The sequence below is a fragment of the Hyla sarda genome, unplaced genomic scaffold (assembly GCF_029499605.1).
Source record: "Hyla sarda isolate aHylSar1 unplaced genomic scaffold, aHylSar1.hap1 scaffold_631, whole genome shotgun sequence".
NCBI lineage: Eukaryota > Metazoa > Chordata > Amphibia > Anura > Hylidae > Hyla > Hyla sarda.
The window spans coordinates 63,441-85,595 of record NW_026610646.1 but is presented as its reverse complement, the minus strand read 5'-3'; the positions used below and the strand labels follow the sequence as shown (position 1 = coordinate 85,595).

The 22,155-nt window shown below is 46.1% G+C and overlaps 10 non-coding genes across 10 annotated transcripts; all 10 read right to left on the bottom strand.

Annotated features, from left to right (window-relative positions):
* Positions 1 to 873: 873 nt before the first annotated feature.
* LOC130342014 (U2 spliceosomal RNA) lies at positions 874 to 1,064 on the bottom strand. The gene has a single exon (XR_008881754.1). It is a non-coding gene; the product is annotated as a U2 spliceosomal RNA (small nuclear RNA).
* Positions 1,065 to 3,151: 2,087 nt separating this feature from the next.
* LOC130342013 (U2 spliceosomal RNA) lies at positions 3,152 to 3,342 on the bottom strand. Its single transcript, XR_008881753.1, has one exon. It is a non-coding gene; the product is annotated as a U2 spliceosomal RNA (small nuclear RNA).
* Positions 3,343 to 5,453: 2,111 nt separating this feature from the next.
* Positions 5,454 to 5,644, bottom strand: LOC130342012 (U2 spliceosomal RNA). Its single transcript, XR_008881752.1, has one exon. It is a non-coding gene; the product is annotated as a U2 spliceosomal RNA (small nuclear RNA).
* Positions 5,645 to 7,738: 2,094 nt separating this feature from the next.
* LOC130342011 (U2 spliceosomal RNA) lies at positions 7,739 to 7,929 on the bottom strand. The gene has a single exon (XR_008881751.1). It is a non-coding gene; the product is annotated as a U2 spliceosomal RNA (small nuclear RNA).
* A 2,093-nt stretch (positions 7,930 to 10,022) lies between these two features.
* LOC130341981 (U2 spliceosomal RNA) lies at positions 10,023 to 10,214 on the bottom strand. Its single transcript, XR_008881727.1, has one exon. It is a non-coding gene; the product is annotated as a U2 spliceosomal RNA (small nuclear RNA).
* A 2,082-nt stretch (positions 10,215 to 12,296) lies between these two features.
* Positions 12,297 to 12,487, bottom strand: LOC130342009 (U2 spliceosomal RNA). Its single transcript, XR_008881750.1, has one exon. It is a non-coding gene; the product is annotated as a U2 spliceosomal RNA (small nuclear RNA).
* A 2,079-nt stretch (positions 12,488 to 14,566) lies between these two features.
* Positions 14,567 to 14,757, bottom strand: LOC130342008 (U2 spliceosomal RNA). Its single transcript, XR_008881749.1, has one exon. It is a non-coding gene; the product is annotated as a U2 spliceosomal RNA (small nuclear RNA).
* A 2,067-nt stretch (positions 14,758 to 16,824) lies between these two features.
* On the bottom strand, positions 16,825 to 17,015 carry LOC130342006 (U2 spliceosomal RNA). Its single transcript, XR_008881747.1, has one exon. It is a non-coding gene; the product is annotated as a U2 spliceosomal RNA (small nuclear RNA).
* Positions 17,016 to 19,106: 2,091 nt separating this feature from the next.
* LOC130341970 (U2 spliceosomal RNA) lies at positions 19,107 to 19,296 on the bottom strand. Its single transcript, XR_008881717.1, has one exon. It is a non-coding gene; the product is annotated as a U2 spliceosomal RNA (small nuclear RNA).
* Positions 19,297 to 21,395: 2,099 nt separating this feature from the next.
* Positions 21,396 to 21,586, bottom strand: LOC130342005 (U2 spliceosomal RNA). Its single transcript, XR_008881746.1, has one exon. It is a non-coding gene; the product is annotated as a U2 spliceosomal RNA (small nuclear RNA).
* Positions 21,587 to 22,155: the final 569 nt, after the last annotated feature.

Genomic DNA, 22,155 nt, shown 5'->3' with positions numbered 1-22,155 from the left:
GCTTCTAGAGCATTTTTACAACATTATACATAGGTGCTGAATACATAAAAAGCGACTGTTCAGCGACAGACAAGTCGCATCGGCTGAAAGTAGGCCAGAATGTCAGTCCATGTTGGAGCAGGTTTAGATACAGTCTAAAGTATAGATCTCAAAGTCTGTGCACAGAATTTAGCAAGGGCCTCGCACCTTCTGATGCATCAGGTAGGTGCACAATAGCATAGCCTAACCCTCTGTACTTTGGTCTATATTGATGCGGGACATAGACAGCCAGCTGATGACCAATCCATTAGTGCAATGGATGGCTGGAAGCATTTGTCTTTGCCTTTGCAATACCACAGAAGCAATGCATGGTCAATGTACAGCAATGACACACCTGTGTGAACAGCCAGGAGACCCCCCCCCCCCCCCCCCCCCCCATGTTATGTTACATAGTTACATAGTTAGTACGGTCGAAAAAAGACATATGTCCATCAAGTTCAACCAGGGAATTAAGGGGTAGGGGTGTGGCGCGATATTGGGGAAGGGATGAGATTTTATATTTCTTCATAAGCATTAATCTTATTTTGTCAATTAGGAACATTCAGCACCCACCCGCTATCAAGGCAGCTGCCTATCATGTCATGCCCTACCTGCACAGGTGTGCTGGCTACTCAAATGATCCAATTAAGGAGGCCATTTAGTCAGCAGCAGCAGAAGTCCTGTGCCTGGACGCTCCAACAGCGGCCAGACACAAGCAGAAGCAGCAGAAGCAGCAGCAGCAGCACCACCTTTTGTTTTTTGGCTGCAGCAGCAAGGCCCACAGGGCTGGCTAGCTGGCTAGCCAGCAAGCAGGTAGCAATGAAAGTAGGAATCTTTCTTTTTAACCCTGTAAGGGGGTGGTGCACTGTACCCGAAGATACTGCCATATCGGGTCAATGCATAGGGCGACGGAAGCAAGCTTCGAAATCGGCCCCCGTTCTCAAAAATCCATTTAATATATGGTCCCCAGATAGGGGACGTATCAGATATTAAACTGATAAGAACAGATACTACACTTGATCTTAGCCAAAAGGCCGAGAAGCGATAACCGTGAAAGGGGCGGGCCCAACAAGGTCCCCTTCATGGGCACTATCACTGCTTGCTGTCAGGGAGGCTGCCAGACAATTTTCCATGCACACTCTGGGCTGGGGGGCAGTCAACCACCAGTACACACAGCAGAACCTAAACCCATACCATTATTGCTAAGCAGCAAGACAGGGGCCCATTACACTCCCACTGGGCCTTTTTAAATGCAATCCATAACCCGGATTTGCCAGGAAGCCTTCTTACTCCTCCTACTTGCATGTGACACTGGGCTTAGGATCTGCATAGGAAACACACACACAAGCACACACCTACCTTTGTTGCCTGCAGATGCCTCCTTGGCTGTCCCCAAACGGTATCAAACCAACACCCACGGGAAGCTGTAAGCATAGAGGACATGCCTGCACCCCATTGGACTTACCTGTGTGGGTTAAATCCGGGTTATTTGACAACCTATGGCGGTGATGGTTCTGCTCAGGCAGAGCAGTGCTGATGCTCCTCATAAAGCTGTCGCTGCTGTGAAGGTTCTAGGTGACATCACAAATCCCTATGGTTACATACACAACAAAGCTGGGTTGTTGTTGTTTACACTCTGCAAGGCCTGTGGAAGTGAGTGACATCATAGCACTGTAGTTCTGAGGGTTCTAGATGGATGCAACAATCTCCTGTTGCTTCTATGAAGGCCATAATAGACGACATCACCAAACAGCTCCATAGTCACATACACAGCAAAGGAGAGATGTTGTTTACACCTAGTGATGTCAGTGGTATTGAGTGACATCACAGCACAGTGCTAAGGCTCCTGGGCCTGGACACAGCAGCGGCTGCAATATCTCAACGGAGAATACGTTTATATATATGTGTGTGTGTGCGCGTATATATATATATATATATATATATATATATATATATATATATATTTCTCCGCCGAAATCACTTTTAAACCCATTTCCACCTTTTTTTCCCTTCTCTTCCTCTTACTTTTTTTTCACGTTTTTTTACGTTTTTCTCCTTTTCGCCTCTTTTCTGGGCGTATTATTCTTCTTTTTCTTCTTTTTTTTCGTCTAATGCATACCCCATCAGTGCAGCAATGCTTATTCAATACCGCCAGCAGATGGAGACACTGGGGGATAATTTTCTAAGGATTTATACTGATTTTTCCTGTCTGAATTTGTCGCACAGAAAGTTGCAGGCCAAATATGTGTGACATTTCTGCGACTTTAGCTTCTAGAGCATTTTTACAACATTATACATAGGTGCTGAATACATAAAAAGCGACTGTTCAGCGACAGACAAGTCGCATCGGCTGAAAGTAGGCCAGAATTTCAGTCCATGTTGGAGCAGGTTTAGATACAGTCTAAAGTATAGATCTCAAAGTCTGTGCACAGAATTTAGCAAGGGCCTCGCACCTTCTGATGCATCAGGTAGGTGCACAATAGCATAGCCTAACCCTCTGTACTTTGGTCTATATTGATGCGGGACATAGACAGCCAGCTGATGACCAATCCATTAGTGCAATGGATGGCTGGAAGCATTTGTCTTTGCCTTTGCAATACCACAGAAGCAATGCATGGTCAATGTACAGCAATGACACACCTGTGTGAACAGCCAGGAGACCCCCCCCCCCCCCCCATGTTATGTTACATAGTTACATAGTTAGTACGGTCGAAAAAAGACATATGTCCATCAAGTTCAACCAGGGAATTAAGGGGTAGGGGTGTGGCGCGATATTGGGGAAGGGATGAGATTTTATATTTCTTCATAAGCATTAATCTTATTTTGTCAATTAGGAACATTCAGCACCCACCCGCTATCAAGGCAGCTGCCTATCATGTCATGCCCTACCTGCACAGGTGTGCTGGCTACTCAAATGATCCAATTAAGGAGGCCATTTAGTCAGCAGCAGCAGAAGTCCTGTGCCTGGACGCTCCAACAGCGGCCAGACACAAGCAGAAGCAGCAGAAGCAGCAGCAGCAGCACCACCTTTTGTTTTTTGGCTGCAGCAGCAAGGCCCACAGGGCTGGCTAGCTGGCTAGCCAGCAAGCAGGTAGCAATGAAAGTAGGAATCTTTCTTTTTAACCCTGTAAGGGGGTGGTGCACTGTACCCGAAGATACTGCCATATCGGGTCAATGCATAGGGCGACGGAAGCAAGCTTCGAAATCGGCCCCCGTTCTCAAAAATCCATTTAATATATGGTCCCCAGATAGGGGACGTATCAGATATTAAACTGATAAGAACAGATACTACACTTGATCTTAGCCAAAAGGCCGAGAAGCGATAACCGTGAAAGGGGCGGGCCCAACAAGGTCCCCTTCATGGGCACTATCACTGCTTGCTGTCAGGGAGGCTGCCAGACAATTTTCCATGCACACTCTGGGCTGGGGGGCAGTCAACCACCAGTACACACAGCAGAACCTAAACCCATACCATTATTGCTAAGCAGCAAGACAGGGGCCCATTGCACTCCCACGGGGCCTTTTTAAATGCAATCCATAACCCGGATTTGCCAGGAACCCTTCTTACTCCTCCTACTTGCATGTGACACTGGGCTTAGGATCTGCATAGGAAACACACACACAAGCACACACCTACCTTTGTTGCCTGCAGATGCCTCCTTGGCTGTCCCCAAACGGTATCAAACCAACACCCACGGGAAGCTGTAAGCATAGAGGACATGCCTGCACCCCATTGGACTTACCTGTGTGGGTTAAATCCGGGTTATTTGACAACCTATGGCGGTGATGGTTCTGCTCAGGCAGAGCAGTGCTGATGCTCCTCATAAAGCTGTCGCTGCTGTGAAGGTTCTAGGTGACATCACAAATCCCTATGGTTACATACACAACAAAGCTGGGTTGTTGTTGTTTACACTCTGCAAGGCCTGTGGAAGTGAGTGACATCATAGCACTGTAGTTCTGAGGGTTCTAGATGGATGCAACAATCTCCTGTTGCTTCTATGAAGGCCATAATAGACGACATCACCAAACAGCTCCATAGTCACATACACAGCAAAGGAGAGATGTTGTTTACACCTAGTGATGTCAGTGGTATTGAGTGACATCACAGCACAGTGCTAAGGCTCCTGGGCCTGGACACAGCAGCGGCTGCAATATCTCAACGGAGAATACGTTTATATATATGTGTGTGTGTGCGCGTATATATATATATATATATATATATATATATATATATATATATATATATAAAAATATATATATATATTTCTCCGCCGAAATCACTTTTAAACCCATTTCCACCTTTTTTTCCCTTCTCTTCCTCTTACTTTTTTTTCACGTTTTTTTACGTTTTTCTCCTTTTCGCCTCTTTTCTGGGCGTATTATTCTTCTTTTTCTTCTTTTTTTTCGTCTAATGCATACCCCATCAGTGCAGCAATGCTTATTCAATACCGCCAGCAGATGGAGACACTGGGGGATAATTTTCTAAGGATTTATACTGATTTTTCCTGTCTGAATTTGTCGCACAGAAAGTTGCAGGCCAAATATGTGTGACATTTCTGCGACTTTAGCTTCTAGAGCATTTTTACAACATTATACATAGGTGCTGAATACATAAAAAGCGACTGTTCAGCGACAGACAAGTCGCATCGGCTGAAAGTAGGCCAGAATGTCAGTCCATGTTGGAGCAGGTTTAGATACAGTCTAAAGTATAGATCTCAAAGTCTGTGCACAGAATTTAGCAAGGGCCTCGCACCTTCTGATGCATCAGGTAGGTGCACAATAGCATAGCCTAACCCTCTGTACTTTGGTCTATATTGATGCGGGACATAGACAGCCAGCTGATGACCAATCCATTAGTGCAATGGATGGCTGGAAGCATTTGTCTTTGCCTTTGCAATACCACAGAAGCAATGCATGGTCAATGTACAGCAATGACACACCTGTGTGAACAGCCAGGAGACCCCCCCCCCCCCCCCCCATGTTATGTTACATAGTTACATAGTTAGTACGGTCGAAAAAAGACATATGTCCATCAAGTTCAACCAGGGAATTAAGGGGTAGGGGTGTGGCGCGATATTGGGGAAGGGATGAGATTTTATATTTCTTCATAAGCATTAATCTTATTTTGTCAATTAGGAACATTCAGCACCCACCCGCTATCAAGGCAGCTGCCTATCATGTCATGCCCTACCTGCACAGGTGTGCTGGCTACTCAAATGATCCAATTAAGGAGGCCGTTTAGTCAGCAGCAGCAGAAGTCCTGTGCCTGGACGCTCCAACAGCGGCCAGACACAAGCAGAAGCAGCAGAAGCAGCAGCAGCAGCACCACCTTTTGTTTTTTGGCTGCAGCAGCAAGGCCCACAGGGCTGGCTAGCTGGCTAGCCAGCAAGCAGGTAGCAATGAAAGTAGGAATCTTTCTTTTTAACCCTGTAAGGGGGTGGTGCACTGTACCCGAAGATACTGCCATATCGGGTCAATGCATAGGGCGACGGAAGCAAGCTTCGAAATCGGCCCCCGTTCTCAAAAATCCATTTAATATATGGTCCCCAGATAGGGGACGTATCAGATATTAAACTGATAAGAACAGATACTACACTTGATCTTAGCCAAAAGGCCGAGAAGCGATAACCGTGAAAGGGGCGGGCCCAACAAGGTCCCCTTCATGGGCACTATCACTGCTTGCTGTCAGGGAGGCTGCCAGACAATTTTCCATGCACACTCTGGGCTGGGGGGCAGTCAACCACCAGTACACACAGCAGAACCTAAACCCATACCATTATTGCTAAGCAGCAAGACAGGGGCCCATTGCACTCCCACGGGGCCTTTTTAAATGCAATCCATAACCCGGATTTGCCAGGAACCCTTCTTACTCCTCCTACTTGCATGTGACACTGGGCTTAGGATCTGCATAGGAAACACACACACAAGCACACACCTACCTTTGTTGCCTGCAGATGCCTCCTTGGCTGTCCCCAAACGGTATCAAACCAACACCCACGGGAAGCTGTAAGCATAGAGGACATGCCTGCACCCCATTGGACTTACCTGTGTGGGTTAAATCCGGGTTATTTGACAACCTATGGCGGTGATGGTTCTGCTCAGGCAGAGCAGTGCTGATGCTCCTCATAAAGCTGTCGCTGCTGTGAAGGTTCTAGGTGACATCACAAATCCCTATGGTTACATACACAACAAAGCTGGGTTGTTGTTGTTTACACTCTGCAAGGCCTGTGGAAGTGAGTGACATCATAGCACTGTAGTTCTGAGGGTTCTAGATGGATGCAACAATCTCCTGTTGCTTCTATGAAGGCCATAATAGACGACATCACCAAACAGCTCCATAGTCACATACACAGCAAAGGAGAGATGTTGTTTACACCTAGTGATGTCAGTGGTATTGAGTGACATCACAGCACAGTGCTAAGGCTCCTGGGCCTGGACACAGCAGCGGCTGCAATATCTCAACGGAGAATACGTTTATATATATGTGTGTGTGTGCGCGTATATATATATATATATATATATATATATATATATATATATATATATATTTCTCCGCCGAAATCACTTTTAAACCCATTTCCACCTTTTTTTCCCTTCTCTTCCTCTTACTTTTTTTTCACGTTTTTTTACGTTTTTCTCCTTTTCGCCTCTTTTCTGGGCGTATTATTCTTCTTTTTCTTCTTTTTTTTCATCTAATGCATACCCCATCAGTGCAGCAATGCTTATTCAATACCGCCAGCAGATGGAGACACTGGGGGATAATTTTCTAAGGATTTATACTGATTTTTCCTGTCTGAATTTGTCGCACAGAAAGTTGCAGGCCAAATATGTGTGACATTTCTGCGACTTTAGCTTCTAGAGCATTTTTACAACATTATACATAGGTGCTGAATACATAAAAAGCGACTGTTCAGCGACAGACAAGTCGCATCGGCTGAAAGTAGGCCAGAATGTCAGTCCATGTTGGAGCAGGTTTAGATACAGTCTAAAGTATAGATCTCAAAGTCTGTGCACAGAATTTAGCAAGGGCCTCGCACCTTCTGATGCATCAGGTAGGTGCACAATAGCATAGCCTAACCCTCTGTACTTTGGTCTATATTGATGCGGGACATAGACAGCCAGCTGATGACCAATCCATTAGTGCAATGGATGGCTGGAAGCATTTGTCTTTGCCTTTGCAATACCACAGAAGCAATGCATGGTCAATGTACAGCAATGACACACCTGTGTGAACAGCCAGGAGACCCCCCCCCCCCCCCCCCCATGTTATGTTACATAGTTACATAGTTAGTACGGTCGAAAAAAGACATATGTCCATCAAGTTCAACCAGGGAATTAAGGGGTAGGGGTGTGGCGCGATATTGGGGAAGGGATGAGATTTTATATTTCTTCATAAGCATTAATCTTATTTTGTCAATTAGGAACATTCAGCACCCACCCGCTATCAAGGCAGCTGCCTATCATGTCATGCCCTACCTGCACAGGTGTGCTGGCTACTCAAATGATCCAATTAAGGAGGCCATTTAGTCAGCAGCAGCAGAAGTCCTGTGCCTGGACGCTCCAACAGCGGCCAGACACAAGCAGAAGCAGCAGAAGCAGCAGCAGCAGCACCACCTTTTGTTTTTTGGCTGCAGCAGCAAGGCCCACAGGGCTGGCTAGCTGGCTAGCCAGCAAGCAGGTAGCAATGAAAGTAGGAATCTTTCTTTTTAACCCTGTAAGGGGGTGGTGCACTGTACCCGAAGATACTGCCATATCGGGTCAATGCATAGGGCGACGGAAGCAAGCTTCGAAATCGGCCCCCGTTCTCAAAAATCCATTTAATATATGGTCCCCAGATAGGGGACGTATCAGATATTAAACTGATAAGAACAGATACTACACTTGATCTTAGCCAAAAGGCCGAGAAGCGATAACCGTGAAAGGGGCGGGCCCAACAAGGTCCCCTTCATGGGCACTATCACTGCTTGCTGTCAGGGAGGCTGCCAGACAATTTTCCATGCACACTCTGGGCTGGGGGGCAGTCAACCACCAGTACACACAGCAGAACCTAAACCCATACCATTATTGCTAAGCAGCAAGACAGGGGCCCATTGCACTCCCACGGGGCCTTTTTAAATGCAATCCATAACCCGGATTTGCCAGGAACCCTTCTTACTCCTCCTACTTGCATGTGACACTGGGCTTAGGATCTGCATAGGAAACACACACACAAGCACACACCTACCTTTGTTGCCTGCAGATGCCTCCTTGGCTGTCCCCAAACGGTATCAAACCAACACCCACGGGAAGCTGTAAGCATAGAGGACATGCCTGCACCCCATTGGACTTACCTGTGTGGGTTAAATCCGGGTTATTTGACAACCTATGGCGGTGATGGTTCTGCTCAGGCAGAGCAGTGCTGATGCTCCTCATAAAGCTGTCGCTGCTGTGAAGGTTCTAGGTGACATCACAAATCCCTATGGTTACATACACAACAAAGCTGGGTTGTTGTTGTTTACACTCTGCAAGGCCTGTGGAAGTGAGTGACATCATAGCACTGTAGTTCTGAGGGTTCTAGATGGATGCAACAATCTCCTGTTGCTTCTATGAAGGCCATAATAGACGACATCACCAAACAGCTCCATAGTCACATACACAGCAAAGGAGAGATGTTGTTTACACCTAGTGATGTCAGTGGTATTGAGTGACATCACAGCACAGTGCTAAGGCTCCTGGGCCTGGACACAGCAGCGGCTGCAATATCTCAACGGAGAATACGTTTATATATATGTGTGTGTGTGCGCGTATATATATATATATATATATATATATATATATATATATATATATATATTTCTCCGCCGAAATCACTTTTAAACCCATTTCCACCTTTTTTTCCCTTCTCTTCCTCTTACTTTTTTTTCACGTTTTTTTACGTTTTTCTCCTTTTCGCCTCTTTTCTGGGCGTATTATTCTTCTTTTTCTTCTTTTTTTTCGTCTAATGCATACCCCATCAGTGCAGCAATGCTTATTCAATACCGCCAGCAGATGGAGACACTGGGGGATAATTTTCTAAGGATTTATACTGATTTTTCCTGTCTGAATTTGTCGCACAGAAAGTTGCAGGCCAAATATGTGTGACATTTCTGCGACTTTAGCTTCTAGAGCATTTTTACAACATTATACATAGGTGCTGAATACATAAAAAGCGACTGTTCAGCGACAGACAAGTCGCATCGGCTGAAAGTAGGCCAGAATGTCAGTCCATGTTGGAGCAGGTTTAGATACAGTCTAAAGTATAGATCTCAAAGTCTGTGCACAGAATTTAGCAAGGGCCTCGCACCTTCTGATGCATCAGGTAGGTGCACAATAGCATAGCCTAACCCTCTGTACTTTGGTCTATATTGATGCGGGACATAGACAGCCAGCTGATGACCAATCCATTAGTGCAATGGATGGCTGGAAGCATTTGTCTTTGCCTTTGCAATACCACAGAAGCAATGCATGGTCAATGTACAGCAATGACACACCTGTGTGAACAGCCAGGAGACACCCCCCCCCCCCCCCCATGTTATGTTACATAGTTACATAGTTAGTACGGTCGAAAAAAGACATATGTCCATCAAGTTCAACCAGGGAATTAAGGGGTAGGGGTGTGGCGCGATATTGGGGAAGGGATGAGATTTTATATTTCTTCATAAGCATTAATCTTATTTTGTCAATTAGGAACATTCAGCACCCACCCGCTATCAAGGCAGCTGCCTATCATGTCATGCCCTACCTGCACAGGTGTGCTGGCTACTCAAATGATCCAATTAAGGAGGCCATTTAGTCAGCAGCAGCAGAAGTCCTGTGCCTGGACGCTCCAACAGCGGCCAGACACAAGCAGAAGCAGCAGAAGCAGCAGCAGCAGCACCACCTTTTGTTTTTTGGCTGCAGCAGCAAGGCCCACAGGGCTGGCTAGCTGGCTAGCCAGCAAGCAGGTAGCAATGAAAGTAGGAATCTTTCTTTTTAACCCTGTAAGGGGGTGGTGCACTGTACCCGAAGATACTGCCATATCGGGTCAATGCATAGGGCGACGGAAGCAAGCTTCGAAATCGGCCCCCGTTCTCAAAAATCCATTTAATATATGGTCCCCAGATAGGGGACGTATCAGATATTAAACCTGATAAGAACAGATACTACACTTGATCTTAGCCAAAAGGCCGAGAAGCGATAACCGTGAAAGGGGCGGGCCCAACAAGGTCCCCTTCATGGGCACTATCACTGCTTGCTGTCAGGGAGGCTGCCAGACAATTTTCCATGCACACTCTGGGCTGGGGGGCAGTCAACCACCAGTACACACAGCAGAACCTAAACCCATACCATTATTGCTAAGCAGCAAGACAGGGGCCCATTGCACTCCCACGGGGCCTTTTTAAATGCAATCCATAACCCGGATTTGCCAGGAACCCTTCTTACTCCTCCTACTTGCATGTGACACTGGGCTTAGGATCTGCATAGGAAACACACACACAAGCACACACCTACCTTTGTTGCCTGCAGATGCCTCCTTGGCTGTCCCCAAACGGTATCAAACCAACACCCACGGGAAGCTGTAAGCATAGAGGACATGCCTGCACCCCATTGGACTTACCTGTGTGGGTTAAATCCGGGTTATTTGACAACCTATGGCGGTGATGGTTCTGCTCAGGCAGAGCAGTGCTGATGCTCCTCATAAAGCTGTCGCTGCTGTGAAGGTTCTAGGTGACATCACAAATCCCTATGGTTACATACACAACAAAGCTGGGTTGTTGTTGTTTACACTCTGCAAGGCCTGTGGAAGTGAGTGACATCATAGCACTGTAGTTCTGAGGGTTCTAGATGGATGCAACAATCTCCTGTTGCTTCTATGAAGGCCATAATAGACGACATCACCAAACAGCTCCATAGTCACATACACAGCAAAGGAGAGATGTTGTTTACACCTAGTGATGTCAGTGGTATTGAGTGACATCACAGCACAGTGCTAAGGCTCCTGGGCCTGGACACAGCAGCGGCTGCAATATCTCAACGGAGAATACGTTTATATATATGTGTGTGTGTGCGCGTATATATATATATATATATATATATATATATATATATATATATATATTTCTCCGCCGAAATCACTTTTAAACCCATTTCCACCTTTTTTTCCCTTCTCTTCCTCTTACTTTTTTTTCACGTTTTTTTACGTTTTTCTCCTTTTCGCCTCTTTTCTGGGCGTATTATTCTTCTTTTTCTTCTTTTTTTTCGTCTAATGCATACCCCATCAGTGCAGCAATGCTTATTCAATACCGCCAGCAGATGGAGACACTGGGGGATAATTTTCTAAGGATTTATACTGATTTTTCCTGTCTGAATTTGTCGCACAGAAAGTTGCAGGCCAAATATGTGTGACATTTCTGCGACTTTAGCTTCTAGAGCATTTTTACAACATTATACATAGGTGCTGAATACATAAAAAGCGACTGTTCAGCGACAGACAAGTCGCATCGGCTGAAAGTAGGCCAGAATGTCAGTCCATGTTGGAGCAGGTTTAGATACAGTCTAAAGTATAGATCTCAAAGTCTGTGCACAGAATTTAGCAAGGGCCTCGCACCTTCTGATGCATCAGGTAGGTGCACAATAGCATAGCCTAACCCTCTGTACTTTGGTCTATATTGATGCGGGACATAGACAGCCAGCTGATGACCAATCCATTAGTGCAATGGATGGCTGGAAGCATTTGTCTTTGCCTTTGCAATACCACAGAAGCAATGCATGGTCAATGTACAGCAATGACACACCTGTGTGAACAGCCAGGAGACCCCCCCCCATGTTATGTTACATAGTTACATAGTTAGTACGGTCGAAAAAAGACATATGTCCATCAAGTTCAACCAGGGAATTAAGGGGTAGGGGTGTGGCGCGATATTGGGGAAGGGATGAGATTTTATATTTCTTCATAAGCATTAATCTTATTTTGTCAATTAGGAACATTCAGCACCCACCCGCTATCAAGGCAGCTGCCTATCATGTCATGCCCTACCTGCACAGGTGTGCTGGCTACTCAAATGATCCAATTAAGGAGGCCATTTAGTCAGCAGCAGCAGAAGTCCTGTGCCTGGACGCTCCAACAGCGGCCAGACACAAGCAGAAGCAGCAGAAGCAGCAGCAGCAGCAGCACCTTTTGTTTTTTGGCTGCAGCAGCAAGGCCCACAGGGCTGGCTAGCTGGCTAGCCAGCAAGCAGGTAGCAATGAAAGTAGGAATCTTTCTTTTTAACCCTGTAAGGGGGTGGTGCACTGTACCCGAAGATACTGCCATATCGGGTCAATGCATAGGGCGACGGAAGCAAGCTTCGAAATCGGCCCCCGTTCTCAAAAATCCATTTAATATATGGTCCCCAGATAGGGGACGTATCAGATATTAAACTGATAAGAACAGATACTACACTTGATCTTAGCCAAAAGGCCGAGAAGCGATAACCGTGAAAGGGGCGGGCCCAACAAGGTCCCCTTCATGGGCACTATCACTGCTTGCTGTCAGGGAGGCTGCCAGACAATTTTCCATGCACACTCTGGGCTGGGGGGCAGTCAACCACCAGTACACACAGCAGAACCTAAACCCATACCATTATTGCTAAGCAGCAAGACAGGGGCCCATTGCACTCCCACGGGGCCTTTTTAAATGCAATCCATAACCCGGATTTGCCAGGAACCCTTCTTACTCCTCCTACTTGCATGTGACACTGGGCTTAGGATCTGCATAGGAAACACACACACAAGCACACACCTACCTTTGTTGCCTGCAGATGCCTCCTTGGCTGTCCCCAAACGGTATCAAACCAACACCCACGGGAAGCTGTAAGCATAGAGGACATGCCTGCACCCCATTGGACTTACCTGTGTGGGTTAAATCCGGGTTATTTGACAACCTATGGCGGTGATGGTTCTGCTCAGGCAGAGCAGTGCTGATGCTCCTCATAAAGCTGTCGCTGCTGTGAAGGTTCTAGGTGACATCACAAATCCCTATGGTTACATACACAACAAAGCTGGGTTGTTGTTGTTTACACTCTGCAAGGCCTGTGGAAGTGAGTGACATCATAGCACTGTAGTTCTGAGGGTTCTAGATGGATGCAACAATCTCCTGTTGCTTCTATGAAGGCCGTAATAGACGACATCACCAAACAGCTCCATAGTCACATACACAGCAAAGGAGAGATGTTGTTTACACCTAGTGATGTCAGTGGTATTGAGTGACATCACAGCACAGTGCTAAGGCTCCTGGGCCTGGACACAGCAGCGGCTGCAATATCTCAACGGAGAATACGTTTATATATATGTGTGTGTGTGCGCGTATATATATATATATATATATATATATATATATATATATATATTTCTCCGCCGAAATCACTTTTAAACCCATTTCCACCTTTTTTTCCCCTTCTCTTCCTCTTACTTTTTTTTCACGTTTTTTTACGTTTTTCTCCTTTTCGCCTCTTTTCTGGGCGTATTATTCTTCTTTTTCTTCTTTTTTTTCGTCTAATGCATACCCCATCAGTGCAGCAATGCTTATTCAATACCGCCAGCAGATGGAGACACTGGGGGATAATTTTCTAAGGATTTATACTGATTTTTCCTGTCTGAATTTGTCGCACAGAAAGTTGCAGGCCAAATATGTGTGACATTTCTGCGACTTTAGCTTCTAGAGCATTTTTACAACATTATACATAGGTGCTGAATACATAAAAAGCGACTGTTCAGCGACAGACAAGTCGCATCGGCTGAAAGTAGGCCAGAATGTCAGTCCATGTTGGAGCAGGTTTAGATACAGTCTAAAGTATAGATCTCAAAGTCTGTGCACAGAATTTAGCAAGGGCCTCGCACCTTCTGATGCATCAGGTAGGTGCACAATAGCATAGCCTAACCCTCTGTACTTTGGTCTATATTGATGCGGGACATAGACAGCCAGCTGATGACCAATCCATTAGTGCAATGGATGGCTGGAAGCATTTGTCTTTGCCTTTGCAATACCACAGAAGCAATGCATGGTCAATGTACAGCAATGACACACCTGTGTGAACAGCCAGGAGACCCCCCCCCATGTTATGTTACATAGTTACATAGTTAGTACGGTCGAAAAAAGACATATGTCCATCAAGTTCAACCAGGGAATTAAGGGGTAGGGGTGTGGCGCGATATTGGGGAAGGGATGAGATTTTATATTTCTTCATAAGCATTAATCTTATTTTGTCAATTAGGAACATTCAGCACCCACCCGCTATCAAGGCAGCTGCCTATCATGTCATGCCCTACCTGCACAGGTGTGCTGGCTACTCAAATGATCCAATTAAGGAGGCCATTTAGTCAGCAGCAGCAGAAGTCCTGTGCCTGGACGCTCCAACAGCGGCCAGACACAAGCAGAAGCAGCAGAAGCAGCAGCAGCAGCACCACCTTTTGTTTTTTGGCTGCAGCAGCAAGGCCCACAGGGCTGGCTAGCTGGCTAGCCAGCAAGCAGGTAGCAATGAAAGTAGGAATCTTTCTTTTTAACCCTGTAAGGGGGTGGTGCACTGTACCCGAAGATACTGCCATATCGGGTCAATGCATAGGGCGACGGAAGCAAGCTTCGAAATCGGCCCCCGTTCTCAAAAATCCATTTAATATATGGTCCCCAGATAGGGGACGTATCAGATATTAAACTGATAAGAACAGATACTACACTTGATCTTAGCCAAAAGGCCGAGAAGCGATAACCGTGAAAGGGGCGGGCCCAACAAGGTCCCCTTCATGGGCACTATCACTGCTTGCTGTCAGGGAGGCTGCCAGACAATTTTCCATGCACACTCTGGGCTGGGGGGCAGTCAACCACCAGTACACACAGCAGAACCTAAACCCATACCATTATTGCTAAGCAGCAAGACAGGGGCCCATTGCACTCCCACGGGGCCTTTTTAAATGCAATCCATAACCCGGATTTGCCAGGAACCCTTCTTACTCCTCCTACTTGCATGTGACACTGGGCTTAGGATCTGCATAGGAAACACACACACAAGCACACACCTACCTTTGTTGCCTGCAGATGCCTCCTTGGCTGTCCCCAAACGGTATCAAACCAACACCCACGGGAAGCTGTAAGCATAGAGGACATGCCTGCACCCCATTGGACTTACCTGTGTGGGTTAAATCCGGGTTATTTGACAACCTATGGCGGTGATGGTTCTGCTCAGGCAGAGCAGTGCTGATGCTCCTCATAAAGCTGTCGCTGCTGTGAAGGTTCTAGGTGACATCACAAATCCCTATGGTTACATACACAACAAAGCTGGGTTGTTGTTGTTTACACTCTGCAAGGCCTGTGGAAGTGAGTGACATCATAGCACTGTAGTTCTGAGGGTTCTAGATGGATGCAACAATCTCCTGTTGCTTCTATGAAGGCCGTAATAGACGACATCACCAAACAGCTCCATAGTCACATACACAGCAAAGGAGAGATGTTGTTTACACCTAGTGATGTCAGTGGTATTGAGTGACATCACAGCACAGTGCTAAGGCTCCTGGGCCTGGACACAGCAGCGGCTGCAATATCTCAACGGAGAATACGTTTATATATATGTGTGTGTGTGCGCGTATATATATATATATATATATATATATATATATATATATTTCTCCGCCGAAATCACTTTTAAACCCATTTCCACCTTTTTTTCCCTTCTCTTCCTCTTACTTTTTTTTCACGTTTTTTTACGTTTTTCTCCTTTTCGCCTCTTTTCTGGGCGTATTATTCTTCTTTTTCTTCTTTTTTTTCGTCTAATGCATACCCCATCAGTGCAGCAATGCTTATTCAATACCGCCAGCAGATGGAGACACTGGGGGATAATTTTCTAAGGATTTATACTGATTTTTCCTGTCTGAATTTGTCGCACAGAAAGTTGCAGGCCAAATATGTGTGACATTTCTGCGACTTTAGCTTCTAGAGCATTTTTACAACATTATACATAGGTGCTGAATACATAAAAAGCGACTGTTCAGCGACAGACAAGTCGCATCGGCTGAAAGTAGGCCAGAATGTCAGTCCATGTTGGAGCAGGTTTAGATACAGTCTAAAGTATAGATCTCAAAGTCTGTGCACAGAATTTAGCAAGGGCCTCGCACCTTCTGATGCATCAGGTAGGTGCACAATAGCATAGCCTAACCCTCTGTACTTTGGTCTATATTGATGCGGGACATAGACAGCCAGCTGATGACCAATCCATTAGTGCAATGGATGGCTGGAAGCATTTGTCTTTGCCTTTGCAATACCACAGAAGCAATGCATGGTCAATGTACAGCAATGACACACCTGTGTGAACAGCCAGGAGACACCCCCCCCCCCCCCCATGTTATGTTACATAGTTACATAGTTAGTACGGTCGAAAAAAGACATATGTCCATCAAGTTCAACCAGGGAATTAAGGGGTAGGGGTGTGGCGCGATATTGGGGAAGGGATGAGATTTTATATTTCTTCATAAGCATTAATCTTATTTTGTCAATTAGGAACATTCAGCACCCACCCGCTATCAAGGCAGCTGCCTATCATGTCATGCCCTACCTGCACAGGTGTGCTGGCTACTCAAATGATCCAATTAAGGAGGCCATTTAGTCAGCAGCAGCAGAAGTCCTGTGCCTGGACGCTCCAACAGCGGCCAGACACAAGCAGAAGCAGCAGCACCACCTTTTGTTTTTTGGCTGCAGCAGCAAGGCCCACAGGGCTGGCTAGCTGGCTAGCCAGCAAGCAGGTAGCAATGAAAGTAGGAATCTTTCTTTTTAACCCTGTAAGGGGGTGGTGCACTGTACCCGAAGATACTGCCATATCGGGTCAATGCATAGGGCGACGGAAGCAAGCTTCGAAATCGGCCCCCGTTCTCAAAAATCCATTTAATATATGGTCCCCAGATAGGGGACGTATCAGATATTAAACTGATAAGAACAGATACTACACTTGATCTTAGCCAAAAGGCCGAGAAGCGATAACCGTGAAAGGGGCGGGCCCAACAAGGTCCCCTTCATGGGCACTATCACTGCTTGCTGTCAGGGAGGCTGCCAGACAATTTTCCATGCACACTCTGGGCTGGGGGGCAGTCAACCACCAGTACACACAGCAGAACCTAAACCCATACCATTATTGCTAAGCAGCAAGACAGGGGCCCATTGCACTCCCACGGGGCCTTTTTAAATGCAATCCATAACCCGGATTTGCCAGGAACCCTTCTTACTCCTCCTACTTGCATGTGACACTGGGCTTAGGATCTGCATAGGAAACACACACACAAGCACACACCTACCTTTGTTGCCTGCAGATGCCTCCTTGGCTGTCCCCAAACGGTATCAAACCAACACCCACGGGAAGCTGTAAGCATAGAGGACATGCCTGCACCCCATTGTGTGGGTTAAATCCGGGTTATTTGACAACCTATGGCGGTGATGGTTCTGCTCAGGCAGAGCAGTGCTGATGCTCCTCATAAAGCTGTCGCTGCTGTGAAGGTTCTAGGTGACATCACAAATCCCTATGGTTACATACACAACAAAGCTGGGTTGTTGTTGTTTACACTCTGCAAGGCCTGTGGAGTGAGTGACATCATAGCACTGTAGTTACTGAGGGTTCTAGATGGATGCAACAATCTCCTGTTGCTTCTATGAAGGCCATAATAGACGACATCACCAAACAGCTCCATAGTCACATACACAGCAAAGGAGAGATGTTGTTTACACCTAGTGATGTCAGTGGTATTGAGTGACATCACAGCACAGTTGCTAAGGCTCCTGGGCCTGGACACAGCAGCGGCTGCAATATCTCAACGGAGAATACGTTTATATATATGTGTGTGTGTGCGCGTATATATATATATATATATATATATATATATATATATATATATATATTTCTCCGCCCAAAATCACTTTTAAACCCATTTCCACCTTTTTTCCCTTCTCTTCCTCTTACTTTTTTTTCACGTTTTTTTACGTTTTTCTCCTTTTCGCCTCTTTTCTGGGCGTATTATTCTTCTTTTTCTTCTTTTTTTTCGTCTAATGCATACCCCATCAGTGCAGCAATGCTTATTCAATACCGCCAGCAGATGGAGACACTGGGGATAATTTTCTAAGGATTTATACTGATTTTTCCTGTCTGAATTTGTCGCACAGAAAGTTGCAGGCCAAATATGTGTGACATTTCTGCGACTTTAGCTTCTAGAGCATTTTTACAACATTATACATAGGTGCTGAATACATAAAAAGCGACTGTTCAGCGACAGACAAGTCGCATCGGCTGAAAGTAGGCCAGAATGTCAGTCCATGTTGGAGCAGGTTTAGATACTGTCTAAGTATAGATCTCAAAGGTCTGTGCACAAGAATTTAGCAAGGGCCTCGCACCTTCTGATGCATCAGGTAGGTGCACAATAGCATAGCCTAACCCTCTGTACTTTGGTCTATATTGATGCGGGACATAGACAGCCAGCTGATGACCAATCCATTAGTGCAATGGATGGCTGGAAGCATTTGTCTTTGCCTTTGCAATACCACAGAAACAATGCATGGTCAATGTACAGCAATGACACACCTGTGGTGAACAGCCAGGAGACCCCCCCCCCCCCCCCCCCCCCCATGTTATGTTACATAGTTACATAGTTAGTACGGTCGAAAAAAGACATATGTCCATCAAGTTCAACCAGGGAATTAAGGGGTAGGGGTGTGGCGCGATATTGGGGAAGGGATGAGATTTTATATTTCTTCATAAGCATTAATCTTATTTTGTCAATGTAGGAACATTCAGCACCCACCCGCTATCAAGGCAGCTGCCTATCATGTCATGCCCTACCTGCACGAGTGTTGCTGGCTACTCAAATGATCCAATTAAGGAGGCCATTTAGTCAGCAGCAGCAGAAGTCCTGTGCCTGACGCTCCAACAGCGGCCAGACACAAGCAGAAGCAGCAGAAGCAGCAGCAGCAGCACCACCTTTTGTTTTTTGGCTGCAGCAGCAAGGCCCACAGGGCTGGCTAGCTGGCTAGCCAGCAAGCAGGTAGCAATGAAAGTAAGGAAATCTTTCTTTTTAACCCTGTAAGGGGGTGGTGCACTGTACCCGAAGATACTGCCATATCGGGTCAATGCATAGGGCGACGGAGCAAGCTTCGAAATCGGCCCCCGTTCTCAAAAATCCATTTAATATATGGTCCCCAGATAGGGGACGTATCAGATATTAAACTGATAAGAACAGATACTACACTTGATCTTAGCCAAAAGGCCGAGAAGCGATAACCGTGAAAGGGGGCGGGCCCAACAAGGTCCCTCTTCATGGGCACTATCACTGCTTGCTGTCAGGGAGGCTGCCAGACAATTTTCCATGCACACTCTGGGCTGGGGGGCAGTCAACCACCAGTACACACAGCAGAACCTAAACCCATACCATTATTGCTAAGCAGCAAGACAGGGGCCCATTGCACTCCCACGGGGCCTTTTTAAATGCAAATCCATAACCCGGATTTGCCAGGAACCCTTCTTACTCCTCCTACTTGCATGTGACACTGGGCTTAGGATCTGCATAGGAAACAACACACACAAGCACACACCTACCTTTGTTGCCTGCAGATGCCTCCTTGGGCTGTCCCCAAACGGTATCAAACCAACACCCACGGGAAGCTGTAAGCATAGAGGAACATGCCTGCACCCCATTGGACTTACCTGTGTGGGTTAAATCCGGGTTATTTGACAACCTATGGCGGTGATGGTTCTGCTCAGGCAGAGCAGTGCTGATGCTCCTCATAAAGCTGTCGCTGCTGTGAAGGTTCTAGGTGACATCACAAATCCCTATGGTTACATACTCACAAAGCTGGGTTGTTGTTGTTTACACTCTGCAAGGCCTGTGGAAGTGAGTGACATCATAGCACTGTAGTTCTGAGGGTTCTAGATGGATGCAACAATCTCCTGTTGCTCTATGAAGGCCATAATAGACGACATCACCAAACAGCTCCATAGTCACATACACAGCAAAGGAGAGATGTTGTTTACACCTAGTGATGTCAGTGGTATTGAGTGACATCACAGCACAGTGCTAAGGCTCCTGGGCCTGGACACAGCAGCGGCTGCAATATCTCAACGGAGAATACGTTTATATATATGTGTGTGTGTGCGCGTATATATATATATATATATATATATATATATATATATATATATATAGTATATATATATTTCTCCGCCGAAATCACTTTTAAACCCATTTCCACCTTTTTTTACCTTCTCTTCCTCTTACTTTTTTTTCACGTTTTTTTACGTTTTTCTCCTTTTCGCCTCTTTCTGGGCGTATTATTCTTCTTTTTCTTCTTTTTTTTGTCTAATGCATACCCCATCAGTGCAGCAATGCTTATTCAATACCGCCAGCAGATGGAGACACTGGGGGATAATTTTCTAAGGATTTATACTGATTTTTCCTGTCTGAATTTGTCGCACAGAAAGTTGCAGGCCAAATATGTGTGACATTTCTGCGACTTTAGCTTCTAGAGCATTTTTACAACATTATACATAGGTGCTGAATACATAAAAAGCGGACTGTTCAGCGACAGACAAGTCGCATCGGCTGAAAGTAGGCCAGAATGTCAGTCCATGTTGGAGCAGGTTTAGATACAGTCTAAAGTATAGATCTCAAAGTCTGTGCACAGAATTTAGCAAGGGCCTCGCACCTTCTGATGCATCAGGTAGGTGCACAATAGCATAGCCTAACCCTCTGTACTTTGGTCTATATTGATGGCGGGACATAGACAGCCAGCTGATGACCAATCCATTAGTGCAATGGATGGCTGGAAGCATTTGTCTTTGCCTTTGCAATACCACAGAAGCAATGCATGGTCAATGTACAGCAATGACACACCTGTGTGAACAGCCAGGAGACCCCCCCCCCCATGTTATGTTACATAGTTACATAGTTAGTACGGTCGAAAAAAGACATATGTCCATCAAGTTCAACCAGGGAATTAAGGGGTATGGGGTGTGGCGCGATATTGGGAAGGGATGAGATTTTATATTTCTTCATAAGCATTAATCTTATTTTGTCAATTAGGAACATTCAGCACCCACCCGCTATCAAGGCAGCTGCCTATCATGTCATGCCCTACCTGCACAGGTGTGCTGGCTACTCAAATGATTTAATTAAGGAGGCCATTTAGTCAGCAGCAGCAGAAGTCCTGTGCCTGGACGCTCCAACAGCGGCCAGACACAAGCAGAAGCAGCAGAAGCAGCAGCAGCAGCACCACCTTTTGTTTTTTGGCTGCAGCAGCAAGGCCCACAGGGCTGGCTAGCTGGCTAGCCAGCAAGCAGGTAGCAATGAAAGTAGGAATCTTTCTTTTTAACCCTGTAAGGGGGTGGTGCACTGTACCCGAAGATACTGCCATATCGGGTCAATGCATAGGGCGACGGAAGCAAGCTTCGAAATCGGCCCCCGTTCTCAAAAATCCATTTAATATATGGTCCCCAGATAGGGGACGTATCAGATATTAAACTGATAAGAACAGATACTACACTTGATCTTAGCCAAAAGGCCGAGAAGCGATAACCGTGAAAGGGGCGGGCCCAACAAGGTCCCCTTCATGGGCACTATCACTGCTTGCTGTCAGGGAGGCTGCCAGACAATTTTCCATGCACACTCTGGGCTGGGGGGCAGTCAACCACCAGTACACACAGCAGAACCTAAACCCATACCATTATTGCTAAGCAGCAAGACAGGGGCCCATTGCACTCCCACGGGGCCTTTTTAAATGCAATCCATAACCCGGATTTGCCAGGAACCCTTCTTACTCCTCCTACTTGCATGTGACACTGGGCTTAGGATCTGCATAGGAAACACACACACAAGCACACACCTACCTTTGTTGCCTGCAGATGCCTCCTTGGCTGTCCCCAAACGGTATCAAACCAACACCCACGGGAAGCTGTAAGCATAGAGGACATGCCTGCACCCCATTGGACTTACCTGTGTGGGTTAAATCCGGGTTATTTGACAACCTATGGCGGTGATGGTTCTGCTCAGGCAGAGCAGTGCTGATGCTCCTCATAAAGCTGTCGCTGCTGTGAAGGTTCTAGGTGACATCACAAATCCCTATGGTTACATACACAACAAAGC